Source organism: Ceratotherium simum, chromosome 36, assembly GCF_057802395.1.
Source record: "Ceratotherium simum simum isolate JZ-2026a chromosome 36, ASM5780239v1, whole genome shotgun sequence".
NCBI classification, from domain to species: domain Eukaryota; kingdom Metazoa; phylum Chordata; class Mammalia; order Perissodactyla; family Rhinocerotidae; genus Ceratotherium; species Ceratotherium simum.
Genome location: NC_141935.1, coordinates 17,032,526 through 17,049,872, shown reverse-complemented (window position 1 = coordinate 17,049,872; position 17,347 = coordinate 17,032,526). Strand labels below are relative to the sequence as shown.

Genomic DNA, 17,347 nt, shown 5'->3' with positions numbered 1-17,347 from the left:
TAACTTTTATTTTAACCATAACTAAAGATTTCTACAGCAGCTCCGTCATTAGTTCTTATTCTTTACTTATACCTGTATTTCCTGCAAGTCAAAATGCTGCATGTACCACACTGCCAAACATAACTTCACTTTAATTGCAACTGCTGTTCAAGTCAGAAACCACTCTACATTAAAACCAAACAGCATATTTTAAAAGAAGTGAACACAATGAGAAACCCGCTTTAAACTGTTCCCATCAACTGCAATGTGTACAATCGTGCTTCTCATTTCAAACTTGGAGTCTCTCCTTTGTCTAAACTCTAATCTATTTAGGCATTTTCAGTAAACAAACATTAAGCTGAATTATTTACAAAGTTAGGATTCCACACATTCCTCTCAGAGTAGCTTTTATGTGAGAGTAAAACGCTGTTGCCATGCAATGCAGGGGCAATTTAAGGACAGAAGCTTTCCACGCCCTTGCCTGCTTCCATATCTCAACTCCATTTAAAAACTAAGTCCTGAAAACTGCTGGGAGACCACCTAGAGACATGTATGAGGAGTCCCTCTATTACTAGGCTTCCTCTTTTGGCAGCAAGAATTCAGGTCTATGACCCATAAGGAATGTACAGTTTTAAAAATATATAGCAACAGCGGGGGGTGAGGGGTGTTCAAGATGCTGGTGTAGGAAGACCCCAAGTTCACATTCTCCCACAGACACAACAAACTTACAGCTACATATGGAATACTATTCCTTTGCAAAGGACTTGAGAACTAGATGAACGGCACTTGCATGACAAAAGATAAAAGAGATGCCTTGAGATGGGTAGGAGAGGCAGAAACATGTCTCCTTTGGGACCCCAACCTTGGCAGAGTAACACACAATCAGGAAAGATCCCAAAAATACGCAACTTTCCCTTGAGAAGTAAAGGAACTGTGCTCCACATCAGGCACCTTGAGCGCTGAGTCCGGCACTGGAAAGAAAAGCCCCCAAAACACCTGGTTTTGAAAATCAACAGTGATTAAGTCCAGAGGAACTAGAGAACTGTAGAGAATGGAGAAAACTACTCTTAAAGGGCTCATGTGCAGACCTACTGGCCCTGAGATCCAGCACAATAGCCACAGTTTGAAAAGCACCTAAACCATAAATGAGGAAGACCCACTTATTAATCCTAAAGCAGCTATCAGAGAGGCATGAACCTGCAGTGACTTGCGGCAGGGACAGAAGTGCTGGTGAGCACAATTTTTGCAATCTTGCTCTAACATGCTGGTGACGGAGGTGGCAGGTGCCATCTTTGGTGCCCTCCCTCTAGCCTGCTAACACTGGTGGGTATGCTACATGCCCCACCCACCCTGCGCAGCTGCCACGTCACAACCAGTCCAGGCAAGCACCCCATGCCCTGCCCACCCTGCACCATAGCTGCAGCCCTGCCAGAGCTGGTGAGCACTCGCAGCTCACACAAGGGATGTCCTTTGAGTGCCTAGCTCTGGAGACCAGGGGAGACTGAGCTTCGGGGCCCCAGAGATCACCTCCTACACGAGACCACTCCTTCAAGACTGGGAGAGGTAGCTGTTTCACCTAATATATACAGAAAAACACAGAGAGTCAGACAAAATGAGGAAGAGCAATATCTTCCAAATCAAGGAATAAGACAAATCCCCAGAAAAGAACCTTAATAAAACAGAGATATCTGTTGAAGATATATATCTGATAAAGAGTTCAAAGTAATGGTCATAAAGATGCTCACTGGCCTTGGCAGAAGAATGGATAAACAACAACACACACACACATAAATACAGAGATTATATGGGTATTTACCAGAAGGTAAGGGGATAGGAAGAGGGGGAAAGGGGTGATTCACAAATGTGTACAGTGATGGATGATAATTAGTCTTGGGTGGTGACCATGATGTAATCGACTCAGAAATCAAAATATAATGATGTACACCTGAAATTTATGTTATAAACCAATGTTACCTCAATTAAAAAAAAAAACCATAGAGGTATCTCTTAGAAATTAATATTTTATGATAAAAAAATTCACCTCAGTTTCTCAAATGTCTCCAGTTTCAATTATTTCAATTATTTTATTCTGTTAAAATCAAGTAAAATTAATTTTGCTAATTTTTATTTAAAATAAATATTAATAAAATTTAATAAAAAAAGGATGAACACAGTGAGAACTTCAACAGAGAAATAGAAAATATTAAAAAGTACGAAACAAAAGTTATAACTGAACTGAAAAATATAACATACAGCAGATTGGATGAAGCAGAAGCTCGAATCAGCGAAATGGAAGACAGATCAATGGATCTCACCCAGATAGAGCAGCAAAATGGCAAAAGAACTTTGAAAAGTGAGGGTACCTTAAGGGACCTCTGGGACAACATCGAGAGGAATAACATTTGCATTATAGGGGTCTCAGAAGGAGAAGAGAGAGAGAAAGGGCCAGAAAAATTATTGGAAAAAATAACAGCTGAAAATTCCCCCAATCTGGGGAAGGAAACAGACATACAGGTCCAGGAAGCCCAGAGAGTTCCAAATAAGATGAACCCAAAGAGAATCACACCAAGACACAATATAATGGCACAATATAATTAGAATGGTAAAGTTAAGGATAAAGAAAGACTCTTAAAAGCAGCTAGAGAAAAACAACTTATTACGTACAAGGGACATCCCATAAGGCTATCAGCAGATTTTTCAGCAGAAACTTTACAGGCAAGAAGGCAGTTGCATGATGTATTCAAAGTGTTGAAAGAAAAAATTTCCAAGAATTCTCTACCCAGCAAGGTTATCATTCGGCATTGAAGGAGAGATTAAGAGTTTCCCAGGGCCGGCCCCGTGGCTTAGCGGTTAAGTGCGTGCGCTCCGCTGCTGGCGGCCCGGGTTCGGATCCCGGGCGCGCACCGACACACCGCTTCTCTGGCCATGCTGAGGCCGCGTCCCACATACAGCAACTAAAAGGATGTGCACCTATGACATACAACTATGTACTGGGGCTTTGGGGGAAAAATAAATAAATAAAATCTTTAAAAAAAAAAAAAAGAGTTTCCCAGATAAACAAGAGCTAAAGGAATTCATCACCACAAAATTTTATACAAGAAATGTTAAAAAGGACTTCTCTAAGCTGAAAAAAAAAAGGAAACTAATTAATAAAAAGAAAACATAGGAAAACACTGGAAATGAATGCACATATGAAAGCAGAAAGAAAAGGTAAATATATAGTAAAGATAGTGGATCAATTACTGATAAAGTAAGTATGAAGGTCAAAAGACAAAACAGTAAAATTACCTAAAATTACAACAATTAGTTAAGGGATACATAAAATAAAAAGATTTAAAATGTGTCATCAATAATATAAAATGTGGGGGAGGAAGTAAAAATGTAAAGTTTTGGAATATGTTTAAATTTAAGTTGCTACAATTTAAAAGAGATTGTTATATACATAAGATGTTATATAGGAACGTCATGGTAACCACAAAGAGAAAACTTATAGTAAATACACAAAGAAAACGAGAAAAGGATCTAAATGTAACACTAAGGAAAGCCATCAAACCACAAGCGAAGAGGAACTACCAAAACAGCCAGAAAACAACTAACAAAATGGCAGTAAGTACATACCTATCCATAATCAAATGTAAATGGACTAAATTTGCCAATCAAAAGACATAGGGTGGCTGAATGGATAAAAAAAAACAAGACCCATCTTCACGCTGCCTACAAAAAACTCACTTCAGAAGTAAGGACACACAGACTGAACGTGAAGGGATGGAAAAAGATAATCCACGCAAAGGGGAAAAAAAGAAAGCTAGTGTAGCTATACTCATAGACAAAATAGACTTTAAAGACTCTAGTAAAAGACAAAGAAGGGTACTACATAATGATAAAGGGGTGATTCCAGCAAGAAAATATAATATTTATAAATATATATGTACCCAACATAGCAGTACCAAAACATATAAAGCAAATAGTAATGAATCTAAAGTGAGAAACTGAAAGCAATACAATAATAGTAGAGGACTTGAACATTAACTTACATCAATGGACAGATCATCCAGACAGAAAATCAATGAGGAAATATTGGCCTTAAATGACACATTAGACCAGACGGACTTAATAACTATATACTGAACGTTCCATCCAAAAGCAGCAGAATAGACATTCTTCTCAAATGCACATGGAACAATCTCCAAGATAGATCACATGCTAGACCACAAAACACGTCTCAATAAATCCAAGAAGACTGAAATCATACCAAGCATGGACCACAATGGTATGAAACTAGAAATCAATTACATTAAGAACACTTTCTAGAAAAACCTCAAAGACATGCAGATTAAACATGCTATTGAACAACCAATGGGTCATCAAGGAAATCAAAGGAGAAATCAAAAAATACCTAGAGACAAATGAAAACAGAAATATGACATACCAAAATCTATGGGATGCAGCAAAAGTGGTTCTAAGAGCGAAGTTCATTGTAATACAGTACTACCTCAAGAAACAAGAAAAATCTCAAATAAATAATCTAACTTTACACCCAAAGGAACCTGAAAAACAAGAACAAACAAAGCCCAAAGTTAGTAGAGGGAAGGAAATAACAGATCAGAGCAGAAATAAATGAAATAGAGACTAAAAAGACAATAGAAAAGATCAATGAAACTAAGACCTGGTTCTCTGAAAAGATAAACAAAATTGACAAACTTTTAGCTAGACTAACTAAAAAAAGAGAGAGGGCTCAAATTAAAAAAAAATCAGAAATGAAAGTGGAGAATTTACAAAGGATACCACAGAAATACAAAGGATCATAAAAGACTACTATGAACAATTATATGCCCACAAACTGGACAACCTAGAAGAAATGGATAAATTCCTAGAAAAATACAATCTTCCAAGACTGAATCACGAAGAAACAGAAAACCTGAATAGACTGATTACTAGTAAGGAGATTCAATCAGTAATCAAAAACCTCCCAAGAAACAAAAGTCCAGGACCAGATGGCTTCACTGGTGAATTCTTCCAAACATTCAGAGAAGATTTAATACCCAGCCTTCTCAAACTCTTCCAAAAAACTGAAGAGAAGGGAACACTTCAAAACACATTTTACAAGGTCAGCATTACCTTGATACCAAAACCAGACAAGGACACTACAAAAAAAGACAATTACAGGCCAATATCCTTGACAAACATACATGCAAAAACCCTCAACAAAATATCAGCAAACCAAATCCAACAATACATTAAAAGGATCATACACCACAATTGTAGGTAGGATTTACTCCAGGGATGCAGGATGGTTCAACATGAGCAAATCAATCAATCTGATACATCACATTAACAAAATGAAAAATAAAAATCATATGATCATCTCAATAGATGCAGAAAAAGCACTCGATAAAATTCAACATCCATTTATGATAAAAATTCTCAACGAAGTGGTATAGACGGAACAACATAATAAAAGCCATATATGACAAGCCCACAGCTAACATCATACTCAATGACGAAAAGTTTTCAGCTACGATCAGGAACAAGACAAGGATGCCCACTCTTGCCCCTTTTATTCAACATAGTATTGAAAGTCCTAGACACAGCAATCAGGCAAGAAAAAGAAATAAAAGGCATCCAAATCAGAAAGAAAGAAGTAAAACTGTCACTATTTGCAGATGAAATGATAGGAAAACAGAAAACCCTAAAGGCTCCATCAAAAAACTGTTAGAACAAATGATTTCAGTAACGTCACAGGATACAAAATGAATTATTAGAAATATGTGGCATTTCTATACACATAACAAACTATCAAAAAGAGAAATTAAGACAATACCATTTACAACTGTGTCAAGAAGAATAAAATATCTAGAAATAAATAAAACCAAGGAGGTGAGTGTACACTGAAAACTATAAGACACTATGAAAGAAAATGAAAACACAAATAAATGGAAAGACATTCCATGCTCATGATTTGGAAAAATTAATATTGTTAAAATGTCCATACTACCCAAAGCAATCTACAGATTCAATGCAATCCCTATCAAAATTCCAACGGCATATTTCACAGAACTAGAACAAAGAATTCTAAAATTTGTATGGAATCACAAAAAAATCCCAAATAGCCAAAACAATCTTGAGAAAGAACAAAGCTGGAGGTATCACACTCCCTGATTTCAAACTATACTACAAAGCTATAGTAATCAAAATAGTACGGTACCGGCACAAAAAACAAACACATAGATCAATGGAACAGAATTGAGAATCCAGAAATAAACCAACACATATATGACAATTAATTTATGGCAAAGGAGCTAAGAACATACAATTGAGAAAGGACAGTCTCTACAATAAATGGTGTTAGGAAAACTGAACAGCCACACGCAAAAGAATAACACTAGACCACTATCTTACACCATACACAAAAATTAACTCAAAATGGATTAAGGACTTGAATGTAAGACCTGAAACTATAATATTGCTAGAAGAAACAGGCGGTAAACTCCTTGACATCAGTCTTAGCAATGTTTTTGTGCATCTGACTTCAAACGCAAGGGAAACAAGAGCAAAAATAAACAGATGGGACTACATCAAACCAAACAGCTTCTGCAAAGCAAAAGAAACTATCATCAAAAAGAAAATGCAATCTACTGAATGGGAAAAGATATTTGCAAATCATCATCTGATAAGGGGTTAAGATCCAAAATATACAAAAAAATCATACAACTCAACAATAACAAAAAAACTGATTAAAAAATGGGCAGAGGATCTGAATAGACATTTTGCCAAAGACATACAGATGGCCAACATGGAACAACAATTGTTAGGGAAATACAAATCAAAACCACATGAAATATCACATCATACCTGTTAGAATGGCTATTATCAAAAAGGCAAGAAATAAGTACTGGACAGGATGTAAAGAAAAGGGAACTCTTGTACACTGTTGGTGGGACTGTAAATTGGTGCAGCCACTATGAAAAACAGTATGTAGATTCCTCAAAAAATTAAGACTAGAACTACCATATGATCCAGCTGTTCTACTACTATTTATCTGAAGAATATGAAAACACTAATTTGGAAAGATATACGCACCTGTGCTCACCACAGCATTCTTCACAATAGCCACGATATGGAAACAATCTAAGTGTGCCTCAATAGATGAATGGATAAAGAAGATACGGTATGTACACACACACACAGGACTACTACTCAGCCATGAAAAAGAATGAAATCTTGCCTTTTTTGTGTGTGTGTGAGGACGATCAGCCCTGAGCCAACATCCAATGCCAATCCTCCTCTTTCTGCTGAGGAAGACTGGCCCTGGGCTAACATCCGTGCCCATCTTCCTCCACTTTATATGGGATGCCGCCACAGCCTGGCCTGACAAGTGGTGCGTCAGTGCGCGCCCAGGATGCGAACCTGTGAACCCTGGGCTGCCGAAGCAGAATGTGCGCACTTAACCCCTGTGCCACCGGACCAGCCCCAAATGCACCTTGCCATTTGTGAGAATGTGGATAGGCCTTGAAGGAGAAAGACAAACACTTGTATGATTTCACTCGTGGAATCTAAAAAAATAAAAATAAAAAATGAACAAACAGAACAAAAACAAACTCACAGATATAGAAAATAGATCGGTGGTTACGAGAGGGGAAGCAAGATGGGGGGTGAGTGAAAGGGTGAAGGGGGTCAACTGCAGGGTGATGGATGGTAACTAGACTTTTAGGGGTGATCACTTTGTAGTGTATACAGAAGTTATAATGTTGTACACCTGAAACATATAAAAAATAATAAAATGAATAAAATAAAATATAATTTAAAAAATGTATTTGCAGTCTAGGTCTAAGTTACTAAGATACCAAAGAAGCCAGGTATTTCAAAAGCATTCCTACCACTAAACGCCTAGCTCTGAAGAAATTACGTGGTTGCCATTTACAAAAAACGTATGAGAAAGAGAGCCCCCTAACTTATCTCTACGTTTGACATTTAGCTTCAAGTGCTCACATCACAAAAATCAGAAAAAATAAATATCTTGTCTCTTTCACTTTTTTTCCGAGGGATTTTTATGAAAATTTGTTGCCCTGCAATCACTAAGGAAATTATTTTCTAACAAAAACTAGTTAGCATTTTCTCTGACTACAAAATTATTATTGTGGTTTCATTATAACAAAACAAAAGTTGAATTGACATACTGGTCATTTCAAATAGAAAATCTGTAATTCAAGAGTAGCAGTAACATATAGTCAATGCTTCCTAAGAGCAGCCAGTATATTCTTCTTTGAGGCTCACGGATTTAAAGTGCATCACATTTGCTTCAGTCTCACCTTTAAGGAAACAGACACTTAAATCCCAAGAAATCTGACTGGATTTTAGTCAGCTTTTCAAGAAAAGAACAAAAGGAATAATCATAACTTTGAAGGGTTAGAAAAAAAACTAATGGCTCTACATTACTAAAATCTTGATTATTGGGCCCACGCAGTGGCGCAGTGGTTAAGTTCCGCGTGCTCTGCTTCGGCAGCCCGTGTTCACGAGCTTGGATCCCAGTTGCGGACCTACACCACTCATCAAGCCATGCTGTGGCGGCATCCCACATACAAAATAGAGGAAGACTCGTACAGATGTTAGCTCGGGTACAATCCTCCTCAAGTAAAAAGAGGAGGATTGGCAACAGATGTTAGCTTAGGGCAAACCTCCCTCACCAAAAAAAGAAAAAAAAAAAAACATCTTGATTATTCAATATATTGGGAAAACAAACCACTCTAGATAGGTACATGTTCCAAATGGGGGAAGGAAGGTACTATTGCTTTAAGGATTAAAACTTAAATTTTTTCTGAAAACCTTTCTCATATGAAATATAAGTTTTGTTGCTTCCTTAAAAAAGGGTCCTAAATACAATTTAATCTTTTAAAAAAAAATCACTCAGGATCAGGAAACATCAAGGAATCAGTCAACGTGCTTTGCCACATGATAATATGCAGTTGGTACCTGGTCCAAGGGAGGGATTTACAGGTTCTGGATTAGACAATTCCCTCCAAAAAACTGACAATTCGTTCTTTAACTCTAGAAACGTTTAAATTTAATCATGTGAAAAACTCTCTAAGATACATTATCCACCTTCACTGACTGGGTAAACAAGTAAACTGTTCCTCAGGTTTCAGAGACTCTACAGAGACATACAGGATACACCACCTCCTGCAACAAGTGCCTCAACACTCACTGCTCTTCTGGCTGCCTGCTCCTTTGTGCTCATGTGTCCTGCAGGGACCAAGCACCTCTCCCCACAGCGCTGCTGTTAACCTGAGCTTTACTGTCATCCTTCTCATTTCTGATGACAACCTGGAGCAGACTGGACCTCTCAAACATGTTCCACCTTTATAGTCTCGATTTTGTGAAAGCTGCCACCATTTCTGAATCTTCCAAGCTGTACACCTCATAGTCATCCACAATTCCTCCCTCTCCCTTATCCCTCTGAATCATGTTAGTCTCAAATCAAGTCAATCTATATCTCAAAACTGCCTCTCAAATCTAGTTCCTCTCTTCCACTCACCCCCATCCCCACTCTATCCCTATACCACCTTAGTTCAGGCTCTCCCCTCTTGCTTTGATTATGGCAATAGCCTCCTACTGGTTGGTCTTCTGACAGTCTTTCCATGACTCAGCCTTCTTTTCCTTAAGAATAATCAAATCTGATCAGATCACTTACCTGATGAAAAATTACAACTGGCCTCCAAATGCCTAAGGAATCAAGTCCAAATTCCTTAACAGAAGATACAAGACTTAAAATCTGATCCCAATCTACTTCCTCAGAACCCCTTTTTCCAGCTTCCCACCCGTCAGCAAACATCCTAATATTCCAACTTCCATGGAAGAAGAAAATAGAGAAGAAAAAAATACTATCAAGAATGTGAAAAATTAGAGAACCAATAGTTTTAACCAATAGTTTTTTTCCCTTATAGTAGCACAACAATTGGCAGTTGTTTTTCTCCTTTTCAAGCGCTTAAGTGTGCCTTCAAAGAAGTAAAAATGAGATGCACAGGCTCCTTTCCCTTGAGTTATTACTAGTGAAAACATCTATTCATTATGGTTTCATTCTCTGATGCTTATTTCATTTCTTTTAAATGCTTTCAGACCTTGTTTCAATATAAGTTAGTTTCAACAGCATTGAACACTTATTCTAATTTATGACTTTCCTTATGAGATTCTTTAGCTTGAAGGCAAACGTTCCACAGAAATATCCCTCACTAGTGCTTCCTCTCCTTTTGTCATCTGAATTCACATCATACAATGAAAAATGCTTCTTCAGAGACTCAAAGCACCTTTACCTTCAGACTAGGTTAGTCTACGGGGTGAACTAGTGCCTTCACTACATGTGTTTCATGACATTTTAAAATCAAAGCTAAGTTTCTTAGATTCTTCTGAAGCACATTCCTCTTGAGAGTCACATTTTCTATGAACATCCTCACATCATAGTTTTTCCAACTTTAAGACTTTCTAATTTCATGAGCAACATCTGTACTACCTGGAACACTTACTAAAACAATTTCACAAACGTTTCTCTCCTTGTTTCCATATGAAATATTTGGTGGACTGATCCATTCCAAAGAACCAAACCTCCTCAGAACTTGACATTCAATACTTTACCCCAAATTTCTATTTTTTGGCTAAAAATCATTCTTTTCTTAGGCTTTCTCACTTCCACTAACAGTGTTCCTTTTCATGGCCCTATTTCACAAAAATATAAATAAAACAAAAAATAAAAATAAACTAAATCTCTAATATTAGTTTAACAAGATTTATGTGACATGATATGATTGTTAACAGAGCAAACAGAGCAAACAGGCATTATTGAGAAGTGAATATTGGGCAGAGAACCCACCAATAAGTGACTGACTTCTGCACATAAGCTTTGCAATATGAAGAATTTAAAAAAAGAAAAGAAAAAAATAGATTGCTAAATTTGTGAATGCCAAAGGTGTAATGTGTTTACATTTATAAAGTGATGTACATCCTCTATACAAATAACCTGGCTTAACACGATGAAAGAGATGTACAATTGTTATTAAAGTTAAACTTTACTTATAAGTAATGAAGAAACAACTCATTTTTTATAGATGAAAAATACTTAGACTAATAACTGCCCTAAGCTCTAGTGAAGGCTTTTTGATTTACAAATATTAGCTGTTCTCTCTTCTGAAATGAGTCCATCAAGTACCTTTCTGTTATTTTGCAGTCCCCAAGCTCAGCTCTAAGGAATAAAGTATACTAATTAGTGTCTCAAAATGTAATTTAATATATCAGTTGACATCTTTTAAAATACTTATAAAGTCTTTTCAAAATCTCTTTCCCTAAAAATGATCTTTAAAAAGCAATTATACCTTTTTTGCCTGCAAGGAAGGCTTTGTAACATATGAGTTCCCAAGTACTTTATTCCAGAAATCACGACTAAATACAATAAAATTAGGAAAGAAAAAGATAAAAAATTCTAAGGGCAACAATATTATCCAAGTAGGCAGGATCAGAGGATTAAAAGTAATCTTGATAAAAAGCTAATAATATGAAAGGCAGTCTTTGGAACACACACACACAAAATTACTCCAATCTAGGCACCAAAAGCCTTGAAGAAGATCATGGTTTGAAGAAGATCATGGTTTTAAATGGAACAAGCAGACTTTTAACAGTTGAAGCTGGAGCACACAAAAATAAATATAAAAATATTAAATGAAAGAAATCAAATGTTGATGTGTAGTACACAAATATGTATCACCCTTAAAACAGACTTATAAAGACTTGTAAAGAAATAAATTAGTAATGCTGGTTATCAGATTGAAGAACAAGAGTCGGGGCCGGCTCGGTGGCACAGTGGTTAAGTTTGCCCACTCCACTCCAGCGGTGGCCAGGGATTCGTGGGTTTGGATCCCAGGTGTGCGCCTATGCACCGCTCATCGAGCCATGCTGTGGCAGCATCCCACACACAAAATAGAGGAAGACTGGCAACAGATGTTAGCTCAGGCCCTATCTTCCTCAACAACAACAACAAAAAACGTCAATATACTACACAAAATGTTTAAAAAGCATAACTCTCTTTCTTCTTTGTTTTCTAGGAAATAATGCTAAGCACACACATGCCAGAGCATGCACCTAAGCATCTAAAGATCCTCAAAGGACTCGAGATAATCACACGGGTGTTTCCAAAGAAGATGCAAGCCCAGAGAAAGAGAGGAGGTGCATGTATTTCCTTTATGTGAACATTCTCCTCTTTATAATTTTAGAAAGTATGTTTATAAACAAGTATTTTTTTAAATAATTCACTTAAATACATTAAAAATTTACATTATCAAATATTTAAAGGCTTAATGTTTGTAAAATATAATGAATCTAAGACTATCAATAATTCCATTAAAGCATTAAGAAGCTACAATAAGATTAACCTTTTTGCTTTTAAAATAAAAAGGTCTTCCAGTTAAACATCAGACATGCATTTATCTCCAATTCTTATGGAAAACCCAACGAAATTAAAATAAAGGTATAAAAAGTAGAAACAAACAAGGAAACAATACAGAAGAGAAAATAATAGTAGATACAATATGCCAAGACATTTTGAGGGAATGAAAACTGAATAGAGTAATGGTGACCAATTGGAGAGAAGAAGAGGCTGATGCTTAAGGGAGAAACGGGCCCACACTCAGGAACTGCAGGCAGTTGGAGGAGGTGGGGTGACGGGTATGATAAAAACAGAGGATTGGCCAACAGTCAATAAGAAGCTGTTAGACTTCTAGGCCCCGTCCCCAGCTTACAGAGGCAGGTGACTGACCCTAATACAGACAGGCAGTTTAGTCCCTGAAGATATCAAACCAGAGAGGTCTTGGACTCTAGAACACTGGTTAACATGAAGAGCTTATATTGAGTAAGTCGACACACTGAATGCTGGAGCTCCAAAGACTATTCCTACATTCTGCTCCAAGAACATCAGCAGCAAGTTCTTACTCCACACACAGGCAGCAGATTTTAGGATTCTTCTCCAGAAAAGATAGAGGGTTCCAGAAGAAAGATCTATAAAAACTGACATTTGGGTATTCCCCAGTGAAAGAAGCAACTCTACTCAATTATTCTATAGCTGAACTCACCAACTAGAAAACTCTGGGGTCACACTGAAACGTTCAATCAACTCTCCAGTACTTTTAATTATGGATGGGCAGTGAGGATCACCACGCACATGAGGAAAGCCTCCAAGTGGAAAGACTGAGGCCAAAAAAACAGCAAAAATGAGCTCAGAAGAGACTAAGACAATTGCAGAGCAAAAGAAAATGTAGAACGCCTATAATTAATTCCTCAAAAAATAACAGATACTGTATTCATGAAGTAAAATAGGATCACAAAGGAACAAAAGAACAAAAAAAAAGTTTTTCAAAATTTAAAACTATGAAACCATATTTTTTTCAATTAAACATAACAGTTAGAAATTAAAGGACCTTCCCAGAAAGCCATCAGAGACAAAAATCTAGAGGAAAAAAGTTATGAAAATCAGAGGATCAATCCAGAAGACCCAACAACCAATTAACAGAAATTCCTGAAAGAGAAAACAAACAAAACAAAAAAAGAGACAAAAGTAACCAAAGATATTAAATCCAACCACAAAACAACCTGTCTAGAGATGAGGAACATGGATTTCTTACTGGACTGACAGAGCCTTCCAAGTGTCCAGCAAAAGGAAGGAGAAAAAGCCATCCAGGGGATTCCACTGAACAATTTTAGAACAGCAGGGATAAAGAAGATCCTAAAAGCTTCCAAAGACTAAAGAATCTGAAATCAAAATAGCACTGGATCTCTTACTGGCCAAAAAAAGGGAAGTTATAAGAAAATGGAGCAATAACTTCAAATTTCTGAGGGAAAATAATTTCTAACACAGACATCTATACTGTATTACTTTCCTGCGGCTGCCGTAACGAATTACTACAAACTGGAGGGCTTAAAACAGCAGCAATTTATTCTCTCACAGTTTATAATCTGGCAAAGCCTCGCTTCCTCTGGGGCTCTAGGGGGAATCCGTTTTCTCCTTCAGCTTCTAGCAGCTGTCATCATTCTCTGACTTGTGGCCGCATCACTCCAAGCTCTGCCTCTGTGGTCACTGCCTCCTCCACTTCTGTCTGTCAAATCTCCCCTGTGCGTCTCTTACAAGGATACTTGTCATTGGATTTAGGGGCCACCCAGATAATTCGGGATGATCTTCTCATCTCAAGATCCTTAACTTAGTTACATCTGCAAAGACCCTTTTTCCAAATAAGGTACATTCACAGGTTCTGGGAATTAGGACATGAACTTAGCATTTTGGGAGCCACCATTCAACCTACTACATCTATCCAGCTAACACATCAATAAAAGATGAGGATACCTACACTCTTTCCCAGAAAGCTACTGGTAAATGTGACCTCGTCAAAATGAGGGAAAGCCACGAGAAAATAAGACATTCAGTCCAAGAAACAGAGGCTACTGCAAAAGAAAGACGCAAAGGGAATTCCCAGGATGGTGATAAAGCAAAGTTGCAAAAAGTGCATACAAAGTAAAGAACAACCAGACTAGGTTGTAATAGGATGACTATGAAGAAAATAGTATTGAGAAGTGTTTAACAGTTGTTGTAAAGAATGTAGGAAGGCTTTGGTGCATAGAAAACTAAGCAAATTAAAAAAAGAGGCAACTGTTAACTCCAGAAAAAGAAAAACTGTAAGAAAGAAAATATTACTGTACATTACTTTGCTCAGCAGCACACAATGTTTACAATGAATACTGATTTAGTCAAAAACAATATACTATATTGGCAAGTCAGAGTGTGGGACGTATGAGAGTGAACGGAAGTTACTAATTCTTTATATTTCATAAAAGATAATACCTAATATTGATAAAGAAATAGTGTAAATATTATTTGAGACATAGAAGTAAATACTAGAAGAAGGATCTGAGAATTGAAAATGGTTACCTTAGGGGTGAGAGGACAAAAGGAGTAGTAGAGAGGGATGACAAAGGACACTGATTATTTTATTTAGTCATAAGTTCACTTTTGAAAGTGTCCTCCTATTGTTTTGAAAATAAAATTTAAAAATTTTAATGTAGAAAAAAAGAAAAGGTTCTGAGAAAAGTGACTGGTTTAGGGCCATAATACAGTTAAGAAACATTTGTCACAGTGTCTCAAAGCTTCTTATATCTTGCAGGAGTATGGAAATTCTTGAAAAAGAGTTCTTAAAAATAAATTTCCAAGTCATAAGTGTCCCCAGGGAGTCAAAAAAACAAACAACAAAAACAAAACACACTCACCACCAAAAGCACTCCTAATGTATGTTGGCTATAATGGATCTAACCTAATTCTATCCAGCTTTTTGCTTAATATAAACCTACTGGCTCTTTTTTTTGGAAGCTAAGACTTTAATGTCACCACTATGAATAAGAAGTATAACTGGGTAAAGGAGTTAAAGGTATTTCCAGATTGGTATCCTGATAGACAGCTGCCAGGGAATCCAGTATAGATGTGGGTGGACTCTAATTAGCCTGTGTTCTGAATACCATTACACTCAGAGAAAGGACAATGAGCAACTTTCATAAAAGCTCTTCTGACAGACTGTGTGAGGAGGAAAGGACCATCTATTACAAAAAGGTGCAACAGCAGTGGTGCTAGGACAAGGTAAAACATGAGAAACAGGAAAATCTTATTCTCTACTTAATCAATATCCTCCTTTACCCAGTTCAATCTATGACTCATTTCTGAAGAGCGTTTTGGCACACCAAATCTATTCCTACCTTTGCCTTCCCTCCTTTTCTTCAACTGCCGTAGTCCACCTATTTCAAGTAACCTACAGAGATTTACTGATCTATGTCGTAAATGAATATTATCAGTTACTTCGAAAGTCCCCCCACAAACAGGGATAGCCACTTAATTAACATTTTACTGTACCTAGTGTAACTGATGAGAACATGTGGTCTACACACACTAATTTAGAATTTGTATGTTGTCATGTTAATCTTGTTTACTTATTTGAAGTCATTTGTCTATCTGAATTGTAAGACTTTAAAAGATACAAGGAGAGCACCGGGCACAAATAGGTACTTAATAAATATTTTTGGTATTAATAACTGATCCAATCACAAATATCATAGAACTTTTAAAATTATTCAGATGCAAAATCAAGTATAATAAAAAGAAATGAGTCTGGCTGTTTTTCTGTAACTATGAAAAACAAATGTTTTTAAAAGAAAGAAATGTGCCAGGATGGTGTTGGTGTGGGGTAGGTGGTTCTAGAAACAAATTATGTTTAGAGCAAAGCCACTTTGTTTTGAATCTCAAGCAATTTTTGACCTTGTCCCAGATTAATACTATGCCTGTGATCACTGAAGTAGAAAAAAAGAAAGACAAGGGCAAAGTGCAAATGGTAAGAAAGAAAATGCACTGGTGCCATGGAAGAACCCTGTACGTGCTTTCATAACTCATGAAGACAATAATCCTAAAGTAAAAACAAATGCTTCTACTAAAAGTTACTTTTTTTTTTTTATTTATTTTTATTTTTATTTTTTTGTGTGTGTGAGGAAGATCAGCCCTGAGCTAACATCCGTGCTAATCCTCCTCTTTTTGCTGAGGAAGACCGGCTTTTGAGCTAACATCTATTGCCAATCCTCCTCCCTTTTTTTCCCCCAAAGCCCCAGTAGATAGTTGTATGTCACAGTTGCACATCCTTCTAGTTGCTGTATGTGGGACGCAGCCTCAGCATGGCCGGAGAAGCAGTGCGTCGGTGCGCGCCCGGGATCCGAACCTGGGCCGCCAGAAGCGGAGCACACACACTTAACCACTAAGCCACGGGGCCAGCCCCTAAAAGTTATTTTTAAACCAACAGGAAAAAGAAAAAAAAAAAAGTCTTTCCTTTTCCATCTTCCCTCTAGCTCTTTCTCATCCAACGCTGCTGGATCTTTCTCCAATTCTTACAGTCAAGTGTCACTAGTGAGAACACAGCCTGTCAGATAGCAGCACCAGTGAGCACCATTATTATATAAACATACAATTTGGGTCCTTTCATATTGAAGACATGACAAAGTTAAAAAGCTTAGAAAACTTCTGTCAAAATTAGGGAAAATGGCAACTTAATCAAGGAACTTGAAAAATACTTCAACCCTAGGCTGGCATGAAATTGCCTAAATGCTCTTTTTGCCAGGGTTTCAACTGTTTTCCCAAAACACAAACAAAAAACTTATGACAGAAACTCTAGTTTCCTGATTAAAGGACTTTTTGTTGGCAAAAGAAATCAAGCCATCATAAAAAACTATGCACTTAGCTTTAATTTTTTTTTAAAGAAACAAACTGGAGATTAGAGCACATTTCAGAATCTTTCACCTGGTACATTAAAAA

General features: G+C 37.0%; 1 protein-coding gene across 1 annotated transcript in view; it reads right to left on the bottom strand.

Annotated features, from left to right (window-relative positions):
* Nucleotides 1-17,347, bottom strand: part of RRP15 (ribosomal RNA processing 15 homolog) — a 48,673-nt gene that overhangs the window by 12,401 nt on the left and 18,925 nt on the right. The gene's annotated exons all lie outside the window — the stretch shown is intronic.